Source organism: Dendrobates tinctorius, unplaced genomic scaffold (assembly GCF_039654945.1).
Source record: "Dendrobates tinctorius isolate UK_male_01 unplaced genomic scaffold, ASM3965494v1 ptg000184l, whole genome shotgun sequence".
Taxonomy (NCBI): Eukaryota; Metazoa; Chordata; class Amphibia; order Anura; family Dendrobatidae; genus Dendrobates; species Dendrobates tinctorius.
In genome coordinates, this window is record NW_027361851.1 from 14,706,516 (window position 1) to 14,725,000 (window position 18,485).

Sequence of the window (18,485 nt, forward strand, 5' to 3'; positions counted from 1 at the left end):
GTTTGGTCACGCCCACGGTCTTTAAATAGTCGTGCTGGCCTATGGGCGTCGCCGATTATAGCTTGTGTGTCATACCTAGTGGTTCCGGTCTGGAGTGGAGGTGTTGGAGAGAGAGAGAGATTCATATCTGGTGTCGTATGAGCCATTGTTACCTTCTCGCCTTCCCATATTTGTGTTTTGTTGTGCCCTGTTCACATTACTGTATAGTCCTGTGTGTATGCGGCGCGGTGCAGTTTAAGTTCTCCCTGTCTGTCTTTATTGTTTGGGGCTTTGGTGGTTTGTCTCCTCACTGGGTGGAGGGTGGAGGGTTAAGCTTAGGGTTGAGCAGGAAATAAGGAAAGGGTGGAGGCTCAGGCATTTGCACCATCAGCAAAAACCCTGGGTTGAGGGTCAGACAGGGTTTCCCCTAGTTAAAGGGACATCACAGGGGCCCCGGGTATTTCTGCCTTAGTTGACCTAAGCCCCGCGTGACAGAGCTTTGCCGAAGATGAACCCAAAGTGATCTTGATTGTCGGGTCCCGTCACCTTCATGTAGGCAACAGCTGCAATGGCTTCTGTGGATGCGTCTGAGAACACATCGAGTTCTTTCCTAGTGCTAGCAGCAAGTGAGGTTTTAGCGTAGCATCCTCGGTATGTGGATCTCATCCAAGGCACACAAAGACTGCTTCCAGGTTTCCCATTTAGGTTCCTTATCAGGAGGGAGTGGGGCATCCCAGTCCTTGACGGTTTTGGAAAGCTGTCTCAGAAGGGATTTACCTTGTATGGTTATTGGTGCTATGAATCCCAGTGGGTCATATAAGCTATTCACCACTGACAGGACACCACGTTTAGTGAATGGTTTGTCTGCACAGTTGATTTGGAAACTGAAGGTGTTGACTGACAAGTTCCACCTCAAGCCTAAGCTTCTCTGCACAGGCGGACAGTCTGGTCCCAGATCTATGTCCTTGAATCCTGGTGCGTGGTCACTTGACTCAAAGGCTCTAATGACAGCCAGGCTGTTTGAAGCAATTTTGTGCAATCTAAGCTTAGCTCGGTACAGCATACCTTGGGTCCTCTTGAGTAGGTCAATCGCCGCTTCTTCTGTGGGTAGAGATTTTAGTACATCATCTACGTAGAAGTCTTTCTCTACAAAGTCTCTGGCGTCTGTTCCATATTCGGACTCTCCTTCTTGTGCGGTTCTCCGCAGGCCATAGGTTGCCACTGCTGGGGAAGGGCTGTTCCCAAATACGTGCACTCTCATGCGATACTCCACCATCTCTTTGCTGGGGTCATTGTCCTTGTACCACAGGAACCTGAGGAAATTCCTATGGTCCTCTCTGACTATGAAACAGTGGAACATCTGTTCAATGTCGGCGGTGATAGCGATGGGCTCTTTCCGGAACCTCATCAGGTTGTTCGTAAGAGTACATCATTGAGAGATATGCCTTGATGTTTGGCGCTTGAATCAAAGACAACTCTAATTTGCTTAGGTTTCCATGGGTGATATACTCCGAATGAGGGTAGGTAACAGCACTCCTCGCTTTCCTTTAAGGGAGGCGCTGGTTCTGCATGGTTATTATGGAATATCTTGCTCATAATGGTGACAATGTGTTCTTTCATCTCCGGTTTGTTGCTAAGTGTGTGCTGGAGAGAGTTGAATCTGGACAAGGCTTGTTCACAATTGTTCGGGAATCTTACCCTGGTAGCTTGGAAGGGTAGGGGAAAATACCAGTGATTAGTCTCATCCTTAAGGAACTCATTGTCTATTATCCTGACAAATTCCTTGTCTTCCATTGATGGGGCTACTTTGTTGTCATCCTTAGTTGTACGAAACACCAATCCTCCCAAGTCGTCTGCATAGGGAGAAGGAATGACATCAGGCAGCTGTACGGGGTCTGGAGGCTTCTCTTTCACCTCATAGTGATGAGCGCGTGATTTGCAGAAAATAGTTCGTCCATCTTGGCGTATGTAGGTCTTAAAGGAGTCGACTCTTTTTCGGTCCAAGCACACATCTCCTATGATTACCCACCCCAAGTAGAGTCTGTGCGTAGGAAACATAGTCAGGACCATTGCACTGTTGGCGGACCTTATGTATCCTTAAATTGTCTCTGCCAAGCAGAAGTAGGATTTCAGAATCTGTGTCCATAGGAGGGATAACGCTGACTAGGTGCCTTGGGTGTGTTTGGTTGAACGCAGCTTCTGGGGTAGGAATCTCATCCCTTTGGCTGGGTATTTGATCGCATTCGATTAGCGTAGGTAGGGGTATTTCTACTCCTCCGTTAACAGGAGAAGCAATGAAACCTTGTGCCCTCCTGCCGCTAGTCTCTATGTGTCCTGAGCAAGTATTCTGTTACACTGCTCCGCCATACTCACCCGGCCTCCAGTCCCACGCCGCAATCGGCCTCCGCTCCCACACCGCAGCCTCTCTCCACCCGAAGGCCACGGCGGTCACCTGAGACGGGCTCGTGACCGATGCCTTCCCTGCATGCTATGCGCATGCGCCATAGGCTGCGGCCGCGCCTCCCTCCTGCTTCTTATGCTCCGGCTCTGCCCTGACCCAGAAGCACCTTTGGACCAATGGCTGACCAGATGGGTCCATATCAGGCCGCTTCCCCCTGAGGGAGGCGCCTGATCGTTGTGTTTCCTAACACTCTGGCCTCGCTTCATTGTGTGCACTCTGCTCCTGCAGTTCCAATGTCGGCTGCTCCTCGCAGCAGCTTCTCAGTCCTGCTACCCGTTTTCCTTGTTCTCTACCGCAGTTCTGTCTCCAGTGTTCCTGCCGTCCTGCTACAGTCCTGCCTTCAGTGTTCCTGCAGTCCTACTCCAGTCCTGCCTTCAGTGTTCCTGCCATCCTCCTCCAGTCCTGCTTTCAGTGTTCCTGCCGTCCTACTCCAGTCCTGCCTTCAGTGTTCCTGCTGTCCTACTCCAGTCCAGCCTCCAGTGTTCCTGCCATCCTACTCCAGTCCTACCTTCAGTGTTCGTGCTGTCCTACTCCAGTCCTGCCCTCAGTGTTCCTGCTGTCCTACTCCAGTCCTGCCTTCAGTGTTCCTGCCGTCCTACTCCGGTCTCAGTCTTACTCCGGTCCATCCTGAGCCGCCCCTCTCGGTACCGGCTACCGTGGTACTCGAATCCCTGGGCCTGCTCCTAATGGTCCCTGTATAGGGGGCGGTTCAACCTGGCAGCTCGCCCGGGGACCCTCGGTGCCATGGTCCAGAGGGTCCACTCCCGGAGGTTCCTGCTTCAGACCACCCACGCTAGCATATTCAGAGTATAGGGCATTGCTGGTCCCTTGATTCCAAAGGCTTCAAAGGTCCAGCTAGGATCGATTGCTCTGATCGTCAATGATGGCATACATTTTTACTGCCTTTTCTGGTTGCCCTCTGGATAAACTCTGATTAGTCATATCCTGGCACAGCATTTATCACTTTGACTCTCCCCACATACCTCTGAGCATGAGCAGGAGACAGCCGTGGTAGACTTGGCGTTATTCTGTGGCTCCCCGCCATGGCTTGTAGCCGGACTAGAGGTAACTGCAACTGCTAGATCGCTGGTGGCTGAGGTGGGATGTAAGGCTGATGGGCGTTTGTCACTATGACACTCTTCACACTTAATGGCAGATTTGCAGTCCTTGGCCATGTGTTCTAATGAGGCGCAGCACTTGAAACACACCCCAAGTTCACTGAGGATTTTGTTGCACTCCTGCATGGTTTTGGACCTGAAGTCTCTACATTTGTTCAATACAAAGTGGTTAACAAGGTGGTGCAGCAAAGTGGTGGAAAAACTGATGCGTTTCACAGCTCTGTACAAGCATGTTTCTTCCCAGAGAAAGTGAAACTAACAAATGGCTGCTAGAAGGAAGAAGAAGGCGTGACCTCTGAACCGGAAGTGAAAGGCATGTACATGAATTAATTAGCTGCAGGCTGTAATGCAGAAAAAAGACCAGCAGGTGGCAGCAGAGCAAATGCAAAACAATTATACACAGAATGGAAATAATAATACAATCTATATAAACCTTGGAAGCATAACTGACGGAACAGCACATGTATTCCACTATCTTGCTAACAATTTGGAATGAGGGAGGGACCTCCCAATTGTAATATTGAGAGCTCTCACAAATGTTAAAGGAAAACCTAAAGCCAAAACTCTCTGTGTGACCATATGCTAAAGGAGTATAATTTTTTTATTTTTATTTTGTGTTATATACATGAAATTATTTAGGAAAAAAATGTTTCATAGCATTTTTCCCTTTAAAAAATATTTAGGTCTGGTTTGGAAGGTCTTTTTTTATAAATCAGTAAAACTGATGCAATAGTCTGACAACATTATTCCCAGATACCATATGTGAGTCAGAAAGGCATGCAGGCATCTTCTCCATGCTGTTGCCATTTAGTTTTCACACTTTCCCATCCATTTTGGCTTTTGACTCATAACCCCAGACCTGTTTGTTGGGTCCAGCAGAAAAATATGCGGCTTTCCCATTGACTTGCATTGGATTCATTATTCAGTACAAATACACGAATATTAGTAACCATTTTTGCCGATTTTCCTAAATCTGAATGTTTCACTATTTGCTCATCAATAATATATTTATTCACTGGATTAATCTTTTTTCTTTTTTTTGTTCTTTATTTTGTGATTTTTTAAAAAAAGCATTTTTGCAAGTTTTACCTTTTGGTTTACTTTTTTACCTTGTCCCAGGATGGGACATCAACTTTCCCAGCCCTGATTGCTTGTCTATTACTGTGCTCTTGCATTGCAGGGTATTAGTTTAGTGCATCATAGACAGCAGGGAGGATGCGTGCCAGCTCATGCTCTGAGGCAGGAACTTACATGCCACTGTACCTGGGTGGCCCTCAGCCATCTTCCGACCTGAGATCACCATGGAGCCGATCGGCACAATGTGATTGCAATCGCGTTGTGCTGATCGGAGCAGAGAGGGAACTCCCTCCCTCTGCTATGCTGCCTCTACCATTGACAGTGGTATCAGAGGGGTTAAACACCTTCAATCAGTGCTAGTAACAGTCTTGGAAGTTGCCCCAGTGTGTCAGCTCTTATATAGTGCTGACACTCACTTTTGATCTTGATGGCATTCGGAGTGAACCTGCGAACCTCACGCCATACATGTACGGTGGCTTGCCGGAACACCTCCTGCAGCGCTGTACGTGTACTGTGGATGTAATGAATGGAGAAAATGATGAGAAAGGATTGCATGGCTATCTAAGGGTCCCATTTCACTTAGCAAGAACAAAACCGTTGGCACAACCCTGAGAATTGTAGGTGGTGCCCAAGTAGGATCCCAATCCGTGAACTAAATATATATATAAACTTGGCACACACCAAAGGTTTCTGATGCAGAAAGGTGATTTTTAATTATACAACAGTACATACATACACAGACGTTTCGGTCTAGGACCTTCATCAATGTACGATATATTGTACTGTGAGATTCTTAGTGACTGGGCTTTGTGAGATAGACCAATCCTGTGAGGAGGCACATGAAGCCGTCCCACTGCGTGGTGGTTTGTGGAGTGTGGACGCAGTATCCGCCGCGAATCCCAAGTCTTGATGATGAAAAAATGGCCCAGGACATTCGAGCACAATCAGCGATATCCAGTGGGGGGGGCCGGTCGCCGCTATGTGTCACATGTAGCGAGATCGCTGGCAAGGTCCCTGTTGCATCACAAAATCGGTGACGCTTCAGCGATCTCGCTATGTGAGAAAGGGGCTTAAGACAATATTCCATTTGATTTTAGATCTATACCCAGCAGTGTGCCTTTTACCTTGTTCTTTCCTTGTCCTCCTGCCTAGCTAGGTTTTGTGAGATGTGAATTCTATTCATCTTATCTGAGTCCAGGAAGAGAGGGAGGGCTTGGATTGTTAAAACAAAGGAAACTGGACTTCAGACAGACAGCCTTTCCAGGGTTGGGACCAAAGGAAAGAGTAACTTCTGTTAAAACAGCCACAGGAACCGAAGGGAATAGAATTCAGCTTTGGGACAGGACATTACAAAGATTTTGTTTAGACTTTTAATTTTATACTGCGATTTAATTTTATTATTTTCTATTGATTTTTGTCTTTGTGTGAGTTTTTTTGTAGTCTTTTTTTATAGTTGTACTTAAAATGAATACTTAAATAGATTTGTATGACACATTTAGTTGAGAAAACAGGATTTTTTATGAATCTAAGCCATGCATTCAGGAAGCAGGAGTAAGATGAACAAGACTTACTGAGGTGACATTCTGTATTGAAGAGGAAAGAACTGCAACAACGCAGTTTGAACACCACACTTCTTACAACATATCCCTGGTAAATATATTTTGCAAAGCCATAATTTTGTAATTTCATCATTGTTCTGTAATTCATATTTGTAGCCTTTTACGATTATCATAGGTGGGACTTCTCTAAAATTCGTAGTCATTTCATCTTTCCTTTTATCTAAAGTAGGTACAGCTGCAGTGTACCCACTGACTTGTTTTAAGTGCGTTCATTGTTCAGCTGTCTGTCTACATGGCGATTTTTAGAGTTTAATGTCCATATACAGTGGTTTGCAGAGAGAAAGAACATTATTTAATAATGCATAGTTCCAGAATAGTGAACTCTATGGTGTTTTCTTCTATGCTTGCTAATATGGTGCCATGTTAAAATGTTACGTGATATCTTTCAACAGTATCTGTCAGTTAATGGAGGGAGTTGCAGTTTGATTTTTTTTTCTACAGGATATACATTTTAATTTCCACTTTGTATTTTCTGCCATCTTGTTTCTGAAGCTACATCCTCAGTACAACTTTTATGTATTTAGATAATATATTTAATTTACCTTCGACTGTAGATGTTCGTTTTTCCCTTAAGTAAATTAGGTTTTTAGCTGCGTACTATATACTGAGATGTGCATTGTAGCTACTATTACACTGATGGAGTGCCTTGATTATTCAAATGCACAGCACATGACTGGCTTCGGCAGTAGCACAGTCATAGTGGTGACAGTTTTACAGGTTGAACATGTCACACTTTCATGTGCATTCAGGTATATCGTGTACATTGGCATGTAAAAGTTTCCCCTTGTCAAAATTACTGGTATTGTGAACAGTTAAGCAAGATAACATGAAATGATCTCTAAAAAGCCTAAAGTAAAAGATAACACATTTAGCAAAAAAAATTTATCAATTTTTACATTTTAAAAATTATAAAAAGGAAAATGAACAGATGCAAAAGTTTGGGCACCCTTGAAGATGTGTGCTCAATTAACTTTGACCAAATTTCAGATCTTAATTAGCCTGTTAGAGTTATGGCTTGTTCCCTATCATCATTAGAAAGGCCATGTGATGCAAACTTCCCAACTTTATAAAAACCTAAGCTCTTCTAACCTTGTGCCAAAAAACAGCTGTTTTCCAAAACAGCTGCCTAGCACTTTGAAAATGATGGAGGCCCACAAAGCAAGAAAAAGCTATTAGAAGATAGCAAAGCATTTTCAAGTTGCCCTTTCCTTATTTCAAAAAGTAATTAAGAAATGGTAGTTAACAGGAACAGTTGAGCTCAAGATAAAGTCTGGAAGACCAAGCTAAATTTCAGGGTAAGAATTACTAGAGAGGCAATTCAGAATCCACAGTTGTCTGCAAAAGACCATCAGAAACATTTAACAAACTCTGTAGTTCTACTGTTCATAGAATCCTTCATAAATATGGCCTTCGTGGAAGAGTCATCAGTAGAAAACCTGTCCTGCATCCTCATCATAAAATTCAGAATCAGAAGTATTCAAAAAAACATCTAAAGAAGCCTTATGCATGTTGGAAATATGTCCTGTTGACCGATGAGGTTATATTAGAAAACTTTAGCCCAAATGATCAAAGGTATGTGTGGAGAAAAAAGGCAACAGAATTTCAGGAAAAGAACATCTTGCCAACCATTAAGCATGGGGATGGATCAATCATTCTTTGGGGTTGTGTTGCAGCCTAAGGTGCAGGGAACATTTCACAGATAGAGGGAAAGAATGGATTTAATTAAATTTCAACAAATTCTTGATGCAAACATAACACCATATGTAAAAAAAAGCTTGAATTTGAAAAGAGAATGGCTTCTACAAAGAGATAATGATTCTAAAAACACGTCAAAATCCACAATAGACTACCTCAAAAGGCACAAGCTGAAGGATTTACAATGGCCCTCACAGTCCACTGTTCTGAACATCATTGAAAATTTGTGGCTTGACATCAAAATAGCAGAAGATGCAAGAAGAACTGGAATCTCACAGATCTGAAAGAATTTTCCAAAGACTCTTGTCTGGTGTTTACAAGCAGTGAAACTTTCAAAAGTGGGTACTACAAGGTACTAACCACTTTCCTTTTTGCAGTTTTGAAAATGTAAAACAAATATATATTTTGCTTAAAATACAAAGGAAATGTGTCCTCTTTAACTTCATCCCTTTTAGAGATCATTTCATCTTCAACTTGCTTAGCGGTTTACAATAACAGTAATTTTAACTAGGGGTTCCCAAACTATTACGGTAACATCATCATTCATCTGCAAGATAAAAATTGGCTGCCTTACTGTTGTCCCGTCTCCTGTGGTTCAAATAGCTTCTGAGCAAGGATCACGCCAGATAGGCTCAAACTGTTTAGTGTATTCAGGGCTGACAATTGTGGATATTGTAGCCCATTGTATTTAATATGTTAATTAAGGTGGATTATACTGAGAGAATAAACGCTGCGCTACTATGAGCCTGAATGAGGTGTCAGTTTGCTCCAGTTATTACCATGGTAATGGAGCGCTCCATAGGCCTGTTTAGCATCGCATAAACACTGCACTCCACCACCCGGAAGTGCGTCACACGCTGGGAGCGTGGCCTATCTGGCGCGATTCTTGCTCAGAAGCTTTTTGAACCACAGGAGCCGGGGCAACAGTAAGGCAGCCAATTTTTATCTTGCAGAGACTCCCCTGATGAGTCAATTCATGACGAAACGCGTCGAGAGACGCAATGTATGAAGGAGGCAATAACGGTTTATTAAAACAGTGGTGGTTCCCGGTGATGAATTAGCATACCAGTACATCTGGACTACGGGACTCCTCTGACTGGGTGAGATCTCACAATATAGAGCCGTTATGGCACATATTAATACGGCATGAATGATGATGTTACCGCAGAGTTGTCACAAGGAATGCTCATGAAATCAGTGAGGAAGCAGGGTTCCGTTTTAGTGTCTATATATGCGGTGATCTCTTTATAATTGCTTGCCTCATTTTGCTGCTTATCATAATACTAAGGCCTCATTATCGTAATAATGGATACTATTTGTATGTACTAAGCACTTTAATAGACAGGGAGTGTCTGATATTTTAAGTGCAATACTAATTCTTGACATAAGGACCAAATCTAATATATGCATTAAACACTTTTGGAGACTAAGTGGATCTTTGATCATAAACACTGTTACCCAGGTGGTGATAGTGGTCCTATGGTTTTGATGTAGGAGTGTGACAACACCATACTTTGTCTCAAAGTGAAGGTTCATACTCTTGAGGTATTGAGTTTGAAAGTATTGTACTTTTCTTAAGATACTATAATATCCTAAGAGGCCTGATACCCATTATCAGCAGGGAAATCCTGGGGTTATTTTTTTATCTTTTGTCTACTTGTTCGTTGTGGTTTTCATGGTGTGTTTGGGTCGCCCTCCCAGGGCTGTGGGGTACTCGGTACCGTGCCGGTGTCAGGGGGATGTGTCACAGCAGCGGTGACCCGGAACGTGGCCCTGGGCGCCCAAGTCAATGGCAGAAAGTATATGTAGTTAATGGAATGGAATAGTTTGTGACGCCACCAGTGGTGCTCGGCAAGGGAGGTGTTAAGCCGACGCTGCAGACAGATCCTCTGGGACAGATGGTAGGATGCAGCAGTGATGGTATAGCCCTCCACAGGCAGGGCTGATGTCCCAGGGCAGTGTAGTTGTAATGGTTGGGGAAAGGCGCAGGCAGTGTAAAGAATGGTACCCAGATGTAGCGGTGCTGAGCAGGTTGGCGCAAGAATGAATGGAGGACACCGAGGCTTGCAGTTCCAAAGCTTTACTCACAGTCTGCGGTACACAAGGGTGCCTGCCTTTGGGCCGTGTCCTCCGGGTCAGAGACTCCGCCAACCTCCAGGCCAGATGGAAAGCTCCTCTCCAACACTCCGCCAACATGTACTTTTCCTGAACGACTCCTCTATTGCGTCTTAAGGTGGGAAGATCTCCAGTACCGTGGTACTCTGGAGTTCCTCCTGTCAGATGTTCCTAACAATTCTACTCGTATGGCTGACAGCTGTAGCCTCTCTCGGGGACCCCTTTCTCTGGAGTCCTGGCTCTCTATTTAATTGCTGTTGTGCTCCAAGTCTTAGTTGGGAGTAGTGCATTTACAGCCAACTACTCCACCGGTTTCTGCTGCAGAACCATAAGTGTCCAAACAACCTCGGGGACCGGGCCCCGGCCTTGCGCTGAGAACCTATAGGCAGGGTTCCTCTTCCAACCCACGTCTCCTCTCTGTTCTCCTACTCCTTCGTTCCGTACTGATCCTTCTCTCTTATGGAAGCTTAGGTTGCAGTTCTACGTCTTTCTCCTTCTGTTCCTTTCCCGTGCCAGCTGGCTTAGATCACTGAGGCAGCTGCAGCACTCCTTCCGCCATCCCTTCTTCCAGGGATCCCCACTCCTCCCGAGTGGCTTCCTTCCTCACTGACCTTCTGTCAGACTGAACCCCTAATCCTACACTTTCCCACTCTTTTATATACCTCAACTCCACCCACCTCCCAGCACATCCAGTGTTCCATGCAGGGAACTACCAGAGGTGCTCTGCTACTCTCCAAGCACTGAGCCGCAATGTGGTTGTGCAGAACTACCCTGTTGTGTGGGGTGTGAGTGTTGGAGCGTGGAAAAGAGTTCCCACCTTACCCGTATGGTGGGGCACTACACCTTAGGAGAAGGTGCAGTACCTCTGTGGCGACTGAGCCTCAGGGGCGCTACATACCCCTGTTAAACACAGCACGTCCGCGGGCTGCAAGACAACAAAGTTGACAGTACAGGAGCATACAAAATTTTATAATGCTGCAGAAACAATTCTTATACTAAACTTCCTAGTATAGGACGTACTTATTCTTGAACGTTACAAACAATTCTTATTTAACTATCTAAATTTCAAGTCAAAAAGTGCAATTTTTCATTCTTTAACATTTTTCCTCTCTTCTAGACACAAGACGCTGACCTCAAATACCTGGTCCGTCACCTGTCATGTTCAATTCTTTATTCTTAATTCTCTATCAAAACATTCCTAATTCTCTGTAAAAGCCATTTACTAACTGCCCACTCCTTCCGCTTGGCCCTCAGAGAGCACTCCTCCCCTGAATTCCAGTTCAGAGCTCCCCCTGCTGGCCTGGAGTGGAACTGTGTTGCATGTATGGATCCTAGTTACTAACATTCTCATAAGATACATCATTATCAAAAATACTTTGCTTTAAACTTTCAACAATTATTCTTGTAAGGGCTGGACACCGCTCCCAGCCGGGATCTCCTGCAGTGTCCTTTGAGGTAGACATCATCTTCGCAAAGTGTCCTTATGTAAAATCTTGACATCATCTTCGCAAAGTGTCTTTTATGTAAAACCAAGAGAGGGCGCCTAAAGAGGCGCAAACTATTTACAAGAGAGTTTGTGATGCACTCCAAGTTCATGATCACTGTAGTTCAAATGGGAGGACGCTGCCAATCAAAAACTAGGCAACAACTGGAAAAAGCATGATAAACAAAAATAAGGCACAACTGGTGCTAAACAAACCCTCCTGGGTAACGAGAGTTACTGTAAATTCTTAATGCTGGTCCCCTCCTGGGGTTCTGGAAGCTTGGGTACTGCTACCAGATATGGTATCTTCATCTTGATTCTGGTTTCTGGCTAGACGCATGTATTCTGCTTCTTCGGGGATAAGATTGACAGCTGCCTGTGCGGATACTGTGGTAGCTGATGGGTCTGTTACTTTGGGTTCTGCAGGGGTTGCAGCTGGTATTTCTGCCGTTAGCGATTCGGCCAGAGCGGCAGCGGGTACCGATAGGTGTTGTTCCGCGACTGCAGAGGGTATCACAGCAAATGATACTATACGGCCGGCTGCTGCGGGTATAAGGCAATTTGGTGGCCACCCACTGATGTCGGCGCGATCACTGGACCGTTTCTGTCTGCGGGCGCGGCTCCTAATACTAGGATCATGGTAGGGGCAGTCATCATACCTGCTACCTCCCAGTGATGTTCCGGCTCCTGCGGGGGCACTGGATGGCGAATGATGGCAGTCACAACCCTCGGGGTTGTCTGTCATACAGCCAGTAGCTGTATCCATCCCGGCTCAGGACCAGGACAGGCAGGCAGGAGCCTGCGTGGCCGCGCCGGCTTCGGGCAGGGACTCCGCTCCCGTCCCACAATCTCCAGGACTCTCATGTATCTTCTCCTGGCAGACCGCATCCAATGACAGCACCGGCCTGGCGGCAGCGGCGGGCGCTGTGAAGGGTGTCGGAGCGGTGGTACGCTCCGCGAGCGCTGCCTGAGGGAGGGTGGCTTCCCCCCTTCATTTCCTTCTGGCCTCCGTGCCCCTTCCATCATGGCATTCTGGCGTTCTTCCTGCCTCGGCCCCTTTCCCGCCACTGGCTTCTTCTGCCCCTCCTTCCGGGGTCGGCGTCTTCTTCCAGCACCTCCATATCAAGCCAGTATATGAACCCCTCGGGGGGGTGGGCCATGTCGCTGTCACATGGTAATTCAGGCAGGGGAGGCCCAAGACTCTTCGCGGTCTTTTCCTAGGACCTCCTATCTCTTCACGCCCTGCTTCTCCACGCCAGTGGCCATTTCTAATGTCCATTTTACAGTCCATCAAATCAGGTCTTCTGCAAATTTCAAAAGTATAAAGTCCAACAAATCTTAGGCACACAGAACCCGATGGCATTGGGTCTCATCATCCTGTTTGTGATGCCAAAATTGGGTCGCCGTCCCAGGGGTACTCGGTACCGGGCCGGTGTCAGCGGGATGTGTCACAGCAGCGGTGACCCGGAACGTGGCCCTGGGTGCCCAAGTCAATGGTGGAAAGTATATGTAGTTAATGGAATGGAATAGTTCGTGACGCCTCCTGTGGTGCTCGGCAAGGGAGGTGTTAAGCCGACGTTGCAGACAGATCCTCTGGGACAGATGGTAGGATGCAGCAGTGATGGTATAGCCCTCCACAGGCAGGGCTGATGTCCCAGGGCAGTGTAGTTGTAATGGTTGGGGAAAGGCGCAGGCAGTGTAAAGAATGGTACCCAGATGTAGCGATGCTGAGCAGGTTGGCGCAAGAATGAATGGAGGACACCGGGGCCTGCAGTTCCAAAGCTTTACTCACAGTCTGCGGTACACAAGGGTGCCTGCCTCTGGGCCGTGTCCTCCGGGTCAGAGACTCAGCCAACCTCCAGGCCGGATGGTAAGCTCCTCTCAAACACTCCGCCAACATGTACTTTTCCTGGATGACTCCTCTATTGTGTATTAAGGTGTGAAGATCTCCAGTACTGTGGTACTCTGGAGTTCCTCCTGTCAGATGTTCCTAACAATTCTACTCGTATGTCAGACAGCTGTAGCCTCTCTCGGGGACCCCTTTCTCCGGAGTCCTGGCTCTCTATTCAATTGCTGTTGTGTCCCAAGTCTTAGTTGGGAGTAGTGCATTTACAGCCAACTACTCCACCGGTGTCTGCTGCAGAACCATAAGTGTCCAAACAACCTCGGGGACCGGGCCCCGGCCTTGCGCTGAGAACCTATAGGCAGGGTTCCTCTTCCAACCCACGTCTCCTCTCTGTTCTTCTACTCCTTTGTTCCGTACTGATCCTTCTCTCTCTTATGGAAGCTTAGGTTGCAGTTCTACGTCTTTCTCCTTCCTTTCCCGTGCCAGCTGGCTCAGATCACTGAGGCAGCTGCAGCACTCCTTCCGCCATCCCTTCTTCCAGGGATCCCCACTCCTCCCGAGTGGCTTCCTTCCTCACTGACCTTCTGTCAGACTGAACCCCTAATCCTACACTTTCCCATTCTTTTATATACCTCAACTCCACCCACCTCCCTGCACATCCAGTGTTCCATGCAGGGAACCACCAGAGGTGCTCTGCTACTCTCCAAGCACTGAGCCGCAATGTGGTTGTGCAGAACTACCCTGTTGTGTGGGGTGCGAGTGTTGGAGCGTGGAAAAGAGTTCTCACCATACCTGGATGGTGGGGCACTACACCTTAGCAGAAGGTGCAGTACCTCTGTGGCGACTGAGCCTCAGGGGCACCACATGTTTACACTGGGTGATTATTGTCATGTGAGTTGTTTTTTAAATTTTATGAATAAAAGTTACATTTTATCCTTGCTATCTGGATTTATACTAGTGGATAAAAATCCTGCTTGCTAGTCTTATATGATGGTACACTCTCTTACATGAGCAGTAATTACCATCATTGATTCACTATGTTCAGACAAAAGCAGCATCTAATCATTCATTTAACAAACTACTCAATTTATCATTAGAGAAGCATAGGTGAATTTGTGAATGGGGATAATATAGTATTTTCTTGTAGTCCTTGCCACCCTAGTTTGACACTGTAAAAAAAAAATGTCCTTCTCACCCCCCACTGGGGGTGGTCTTTGTTGTCCTTTCTCATTCTCAGGTCCTCCTCTACCAGAGGCCTGGGACTTTGAGGGTTCTGCGCAGGATCTTAGTTGTTCCCAGAATTGCGCTTTTCTGGACAGAGAGTGCAGATGTTGCTCCTGGATCTGTTGTAGCCATTCTTCCAACTTAGGGGTCACTGCTCGAAGTGCTCCTATCACCACTGGAATCACTATTGCCTTCACCTTTCACATATTCTCCAGTTCTTCTTTGAGGTCCTGGTATTTCTCCAGCTCATATTCCTTTTTTCTGATGTTGCTGTCACTTGGCACTGCCACATCTATTATCATTGCTGTTTTCTGATCCTTATCCACTATCACAATATCTGGTTGGTTAGCCAACACCTGCTTATCTGTCTGGATCTTGAAGTCCCACAGGATTTTAGCCCTTTCATTCTCCACCACTTTTTCTGGGTTGTGTGGTAGATTCCTGCTTCTATTGCTTATATGGATCTGCTACTTAGTGCTTGCTCTTGTGCGTGTGTATGTATATATATATATATATATATATATATATATATACGCACATACTGTATAGGGGGTTGAACGAGATGACCCAGGAGGTCCCTTTCAACTCTACCATTCTATGATATATATATATATTATATATATATATATATATATATATAGTAGAAAAGTGAATACACTGCTCACATTTTTGTAAATATTTTATTATAACTTTTCATAGGACAACACTGAAGATCTGACACTTTGCTACAATGTAAAGTAGTCAGTGTAGAGCTTGTATAATAGGGCAAATTTGTTGTGCCCTCTAAATAACTCAACACACGCCATTAATGTCTAAACCACTGGCAGGGCAGTTTCTAGGGAATTTTGCCAACAGGGTGAACATCGAAAAAGCAACCCCCCCGAACATTAACATGCTGAATACTTTAGATAAACTTAGATAAACGTGTCCTCATGTCACTGTTATTAGCGGCAGCAGGTGTAGGTTGATAGGAGTAATAGTCCCAAAAGCCTCCACTTGCTGTCATTGTTCTCACCTTAATATAATGCTCATCATTCTCCCCTGCTCGCGCCGATCGCCGGCAGAGCAGGGGAGAATGATGAGAGCCGTCTTCAGCACCCGCTGCCTGGGGAACAGTGCTTACTGTAGCGCTTCTTCCCCGGCGGCCTCCTGTGTTGTACTGATGTGGCACACGGGCAGCACACGGTTGCCACACGTCTGCCGCAAGTATTACACACTCAGTCACGGATATCTCCGGTACCGGTTTTTCCGGTACCAGAAATATCAGGACGTGTGAAACCGGCCTCACACACAGTGACTCACAGACCCTGCGCTATCAATCTGCAAATTGCAAAGATTGCAGTGTGTGAACAATGTATGTAAGACATCCATCTCTATTCTAGGAAACAATGGTTTTCATTTGGGATGATAACGTATGAGAATAACGAGAGTGGCTCCCGTCCTCACCGAACATCTGTGAGCCGGTAATGGTCCATCATCATCTATAGGAGTCGGCGCAGACTTCTGTGTGCAGCCTCCGACTCTCTCCTGTGCCATTACATCACTCACCCCCCCACCAGCCAGAACATGACAAGTGACATCAGCGAAGCCTCCCAAAATCACTGGGGCAGACACTGGGGTTTATACACATCACTGGGGCAGACTCTGGGGTATATACACATCACTGGGGCAGACACTGGGGTATACACATATCACTGGGGCATACACTGGGGTATTTACATCACTGAGGCAGACACTGGGGTATACACACATATCACTGGGACAGACAATGGGGTATATACAGATCACTGGGGCAGACAGTGGGGTATATACACATCACTGGGGCAGACACTGGGGTATACACACATATCACTGGGGCAGACAATGGGGTATATACAGATCACTGGGGCAGACAGTGGGGTATATACACATCACTGGGGCAGACACTGGGGTATATACACATCACTGGGGCAGACACTGGGGTATATACACATCACTGGGGCAGACACTGGGGTATATACATCACTGGGGCAGACACTGGGGTATATACACATCAATGGGGCAGACACTGGGGTATATACAGACACTGTGGTATATACACATCACTGGGGCAGACACTGGGGTATATACATCACTGGGGCAGACACTGGGGTATATACATCACTGGGGCAGACACTGGGGTATATACACATCACTGGGGCAGACACTGGGGTATATACAGACACTGTGGTATATACACATCACTGGGGCAGACACTGGGGTATATACATCACTGGGGCAGACACTGGGGTATATACACATCACTGGGGCAGACACTGGGGTATATATACATCACTAGGGCAGACACTGGGGTATATACAGACACTGGGGCAGACACTGAGGTATATACAGACACTGGGGCAGACACTGAGGTATATACACATCACTGGGACAGACACTGGGGTATATACATCACTGGGGCAGACACTGGGGTATATACACATCAATGGGGCAGACACTGGGGTATATACAGACACTGTGGTATATACACATCACTGGGGCAGACACTGGGGAATATACATCACTGGGGCAGACACTGGGGTATATACACATCACTGGGGCAGACACTGGGGTATATACAGACATTGGGGCAGATACTGAGGTATATACAGACACTGGGGCAGACACTGAGGTATATACACATTACTGGAGCAGACACTGGGGTATATACAGACCCTGGGGTATATACACATCACTGGGGCCGGGACTGCGCATACAGTAACAGATGCTCCATGTCTGGACTCACCCAGATCCTGATGAGGGGAAGATGAAAGGCGGGAATGCAGAACAGATTCCATAGACAATACAGGCACAGAGCAGACTCCATAGAGACAACGGGACAGAGCACAAACTCCGCCCACAGAAAATTTCCTTGCCGGAGTCAGACATATGACACAGCAGGGGTTACAGGGAGAGTCGGCACCACGTTATCTGACAGGGGGGCCGCTCTGCCGCCCCCTGTCTTCAGGAAGCACTGCCGCCTGAGGCAAATAGCTCAACTTGGCTCATGATAGGTGCAGCCCTGCAGGCGCCCCCTGGCTTGGGTGGCACCCCGGGCGATTGCACCCCCTGTCCCCCCCTAAAAACGGCTCTGACCACTGGCAACAAAAGTGAGCCAATTGGGGCTATTAAATCCAATATTCTACTTTTTCCCAAAATGGTGTTCTGCCTTCATCTTTTTTGAATATTTTCAAATTTCATATACTGCTGCTCATAGGCTGCTCACTCTCCCCAGTCCCACAAGCTCACTGCCTTGGGGTAGTCCTTGACACTGATCTCTCATTCAAAACACATATCCAAGCCCTTTCCACTTCCTGCCGACTTCAACTCAAAAATATTTCCCGGATCCGTACATTCCTAAACCAAGAATCTGCTAAAACTCTAGTCCATGCCCTCATTATCTCCCACCTTGACTACTGCAACCTCCTGCTCTGTGGCCTCCCCTATAACACTCTCGCACCTCTCCAATCTATTCTAAACTCTGCTGCCTGACTAATCAAGCTGTCCCCCCACTATTCCCTGGCCTCTCCCCTCTGTCAATCCCTGCCCTGGCTCCTCATTACACAAAGACTCCAGCTCAAAACCCTAGCCATGACATACAAAGCCATCCACAACCTGTGTCCTCCATACATCGGTACTTACCAGCTCACAACCTCCGATACTCACAAGATCTCCTTCTATACTCCCCTCTTATCTCCTCTTCCCACAATCGCATACAAGATTTCTCCCGTGCATCACCAATACTCTGGAACTCTCTACTACAACATATCAGACTCTCGCCTACCATGGAAACCTTCAAAAAGAACCTGAAGACCTACCTCTTTCGACAAGCCTACAAACTGCAGTAATC

General features: G+C 46.5%; 1 protein-coding gene across 3 annotated transcripts in view; it reads left to right on the forward strand.

The window, feature by feature from the left end:
- The first annotated feature begins 5,915 nt into the window (after positions 1–5,915).
- The window catches only part of RASIP1 (Ras interacting protein 1), a 452,478-nt gene continuing 439,908 nt past the window's right edge, over positions 5,916–18,485 (forward strand). For all 3 annotated transcript variants that reach the window (XM_073552118.1, XM_073552119.1, XM_073552120.1), the window contains exon 1: positions 5,916–6,285. The gene's annotated coding sequence lies outside the window, so the exon portion shown is untranslated. The remainder of the gene's footprint in view (positions 6,286–18,485) is intronic.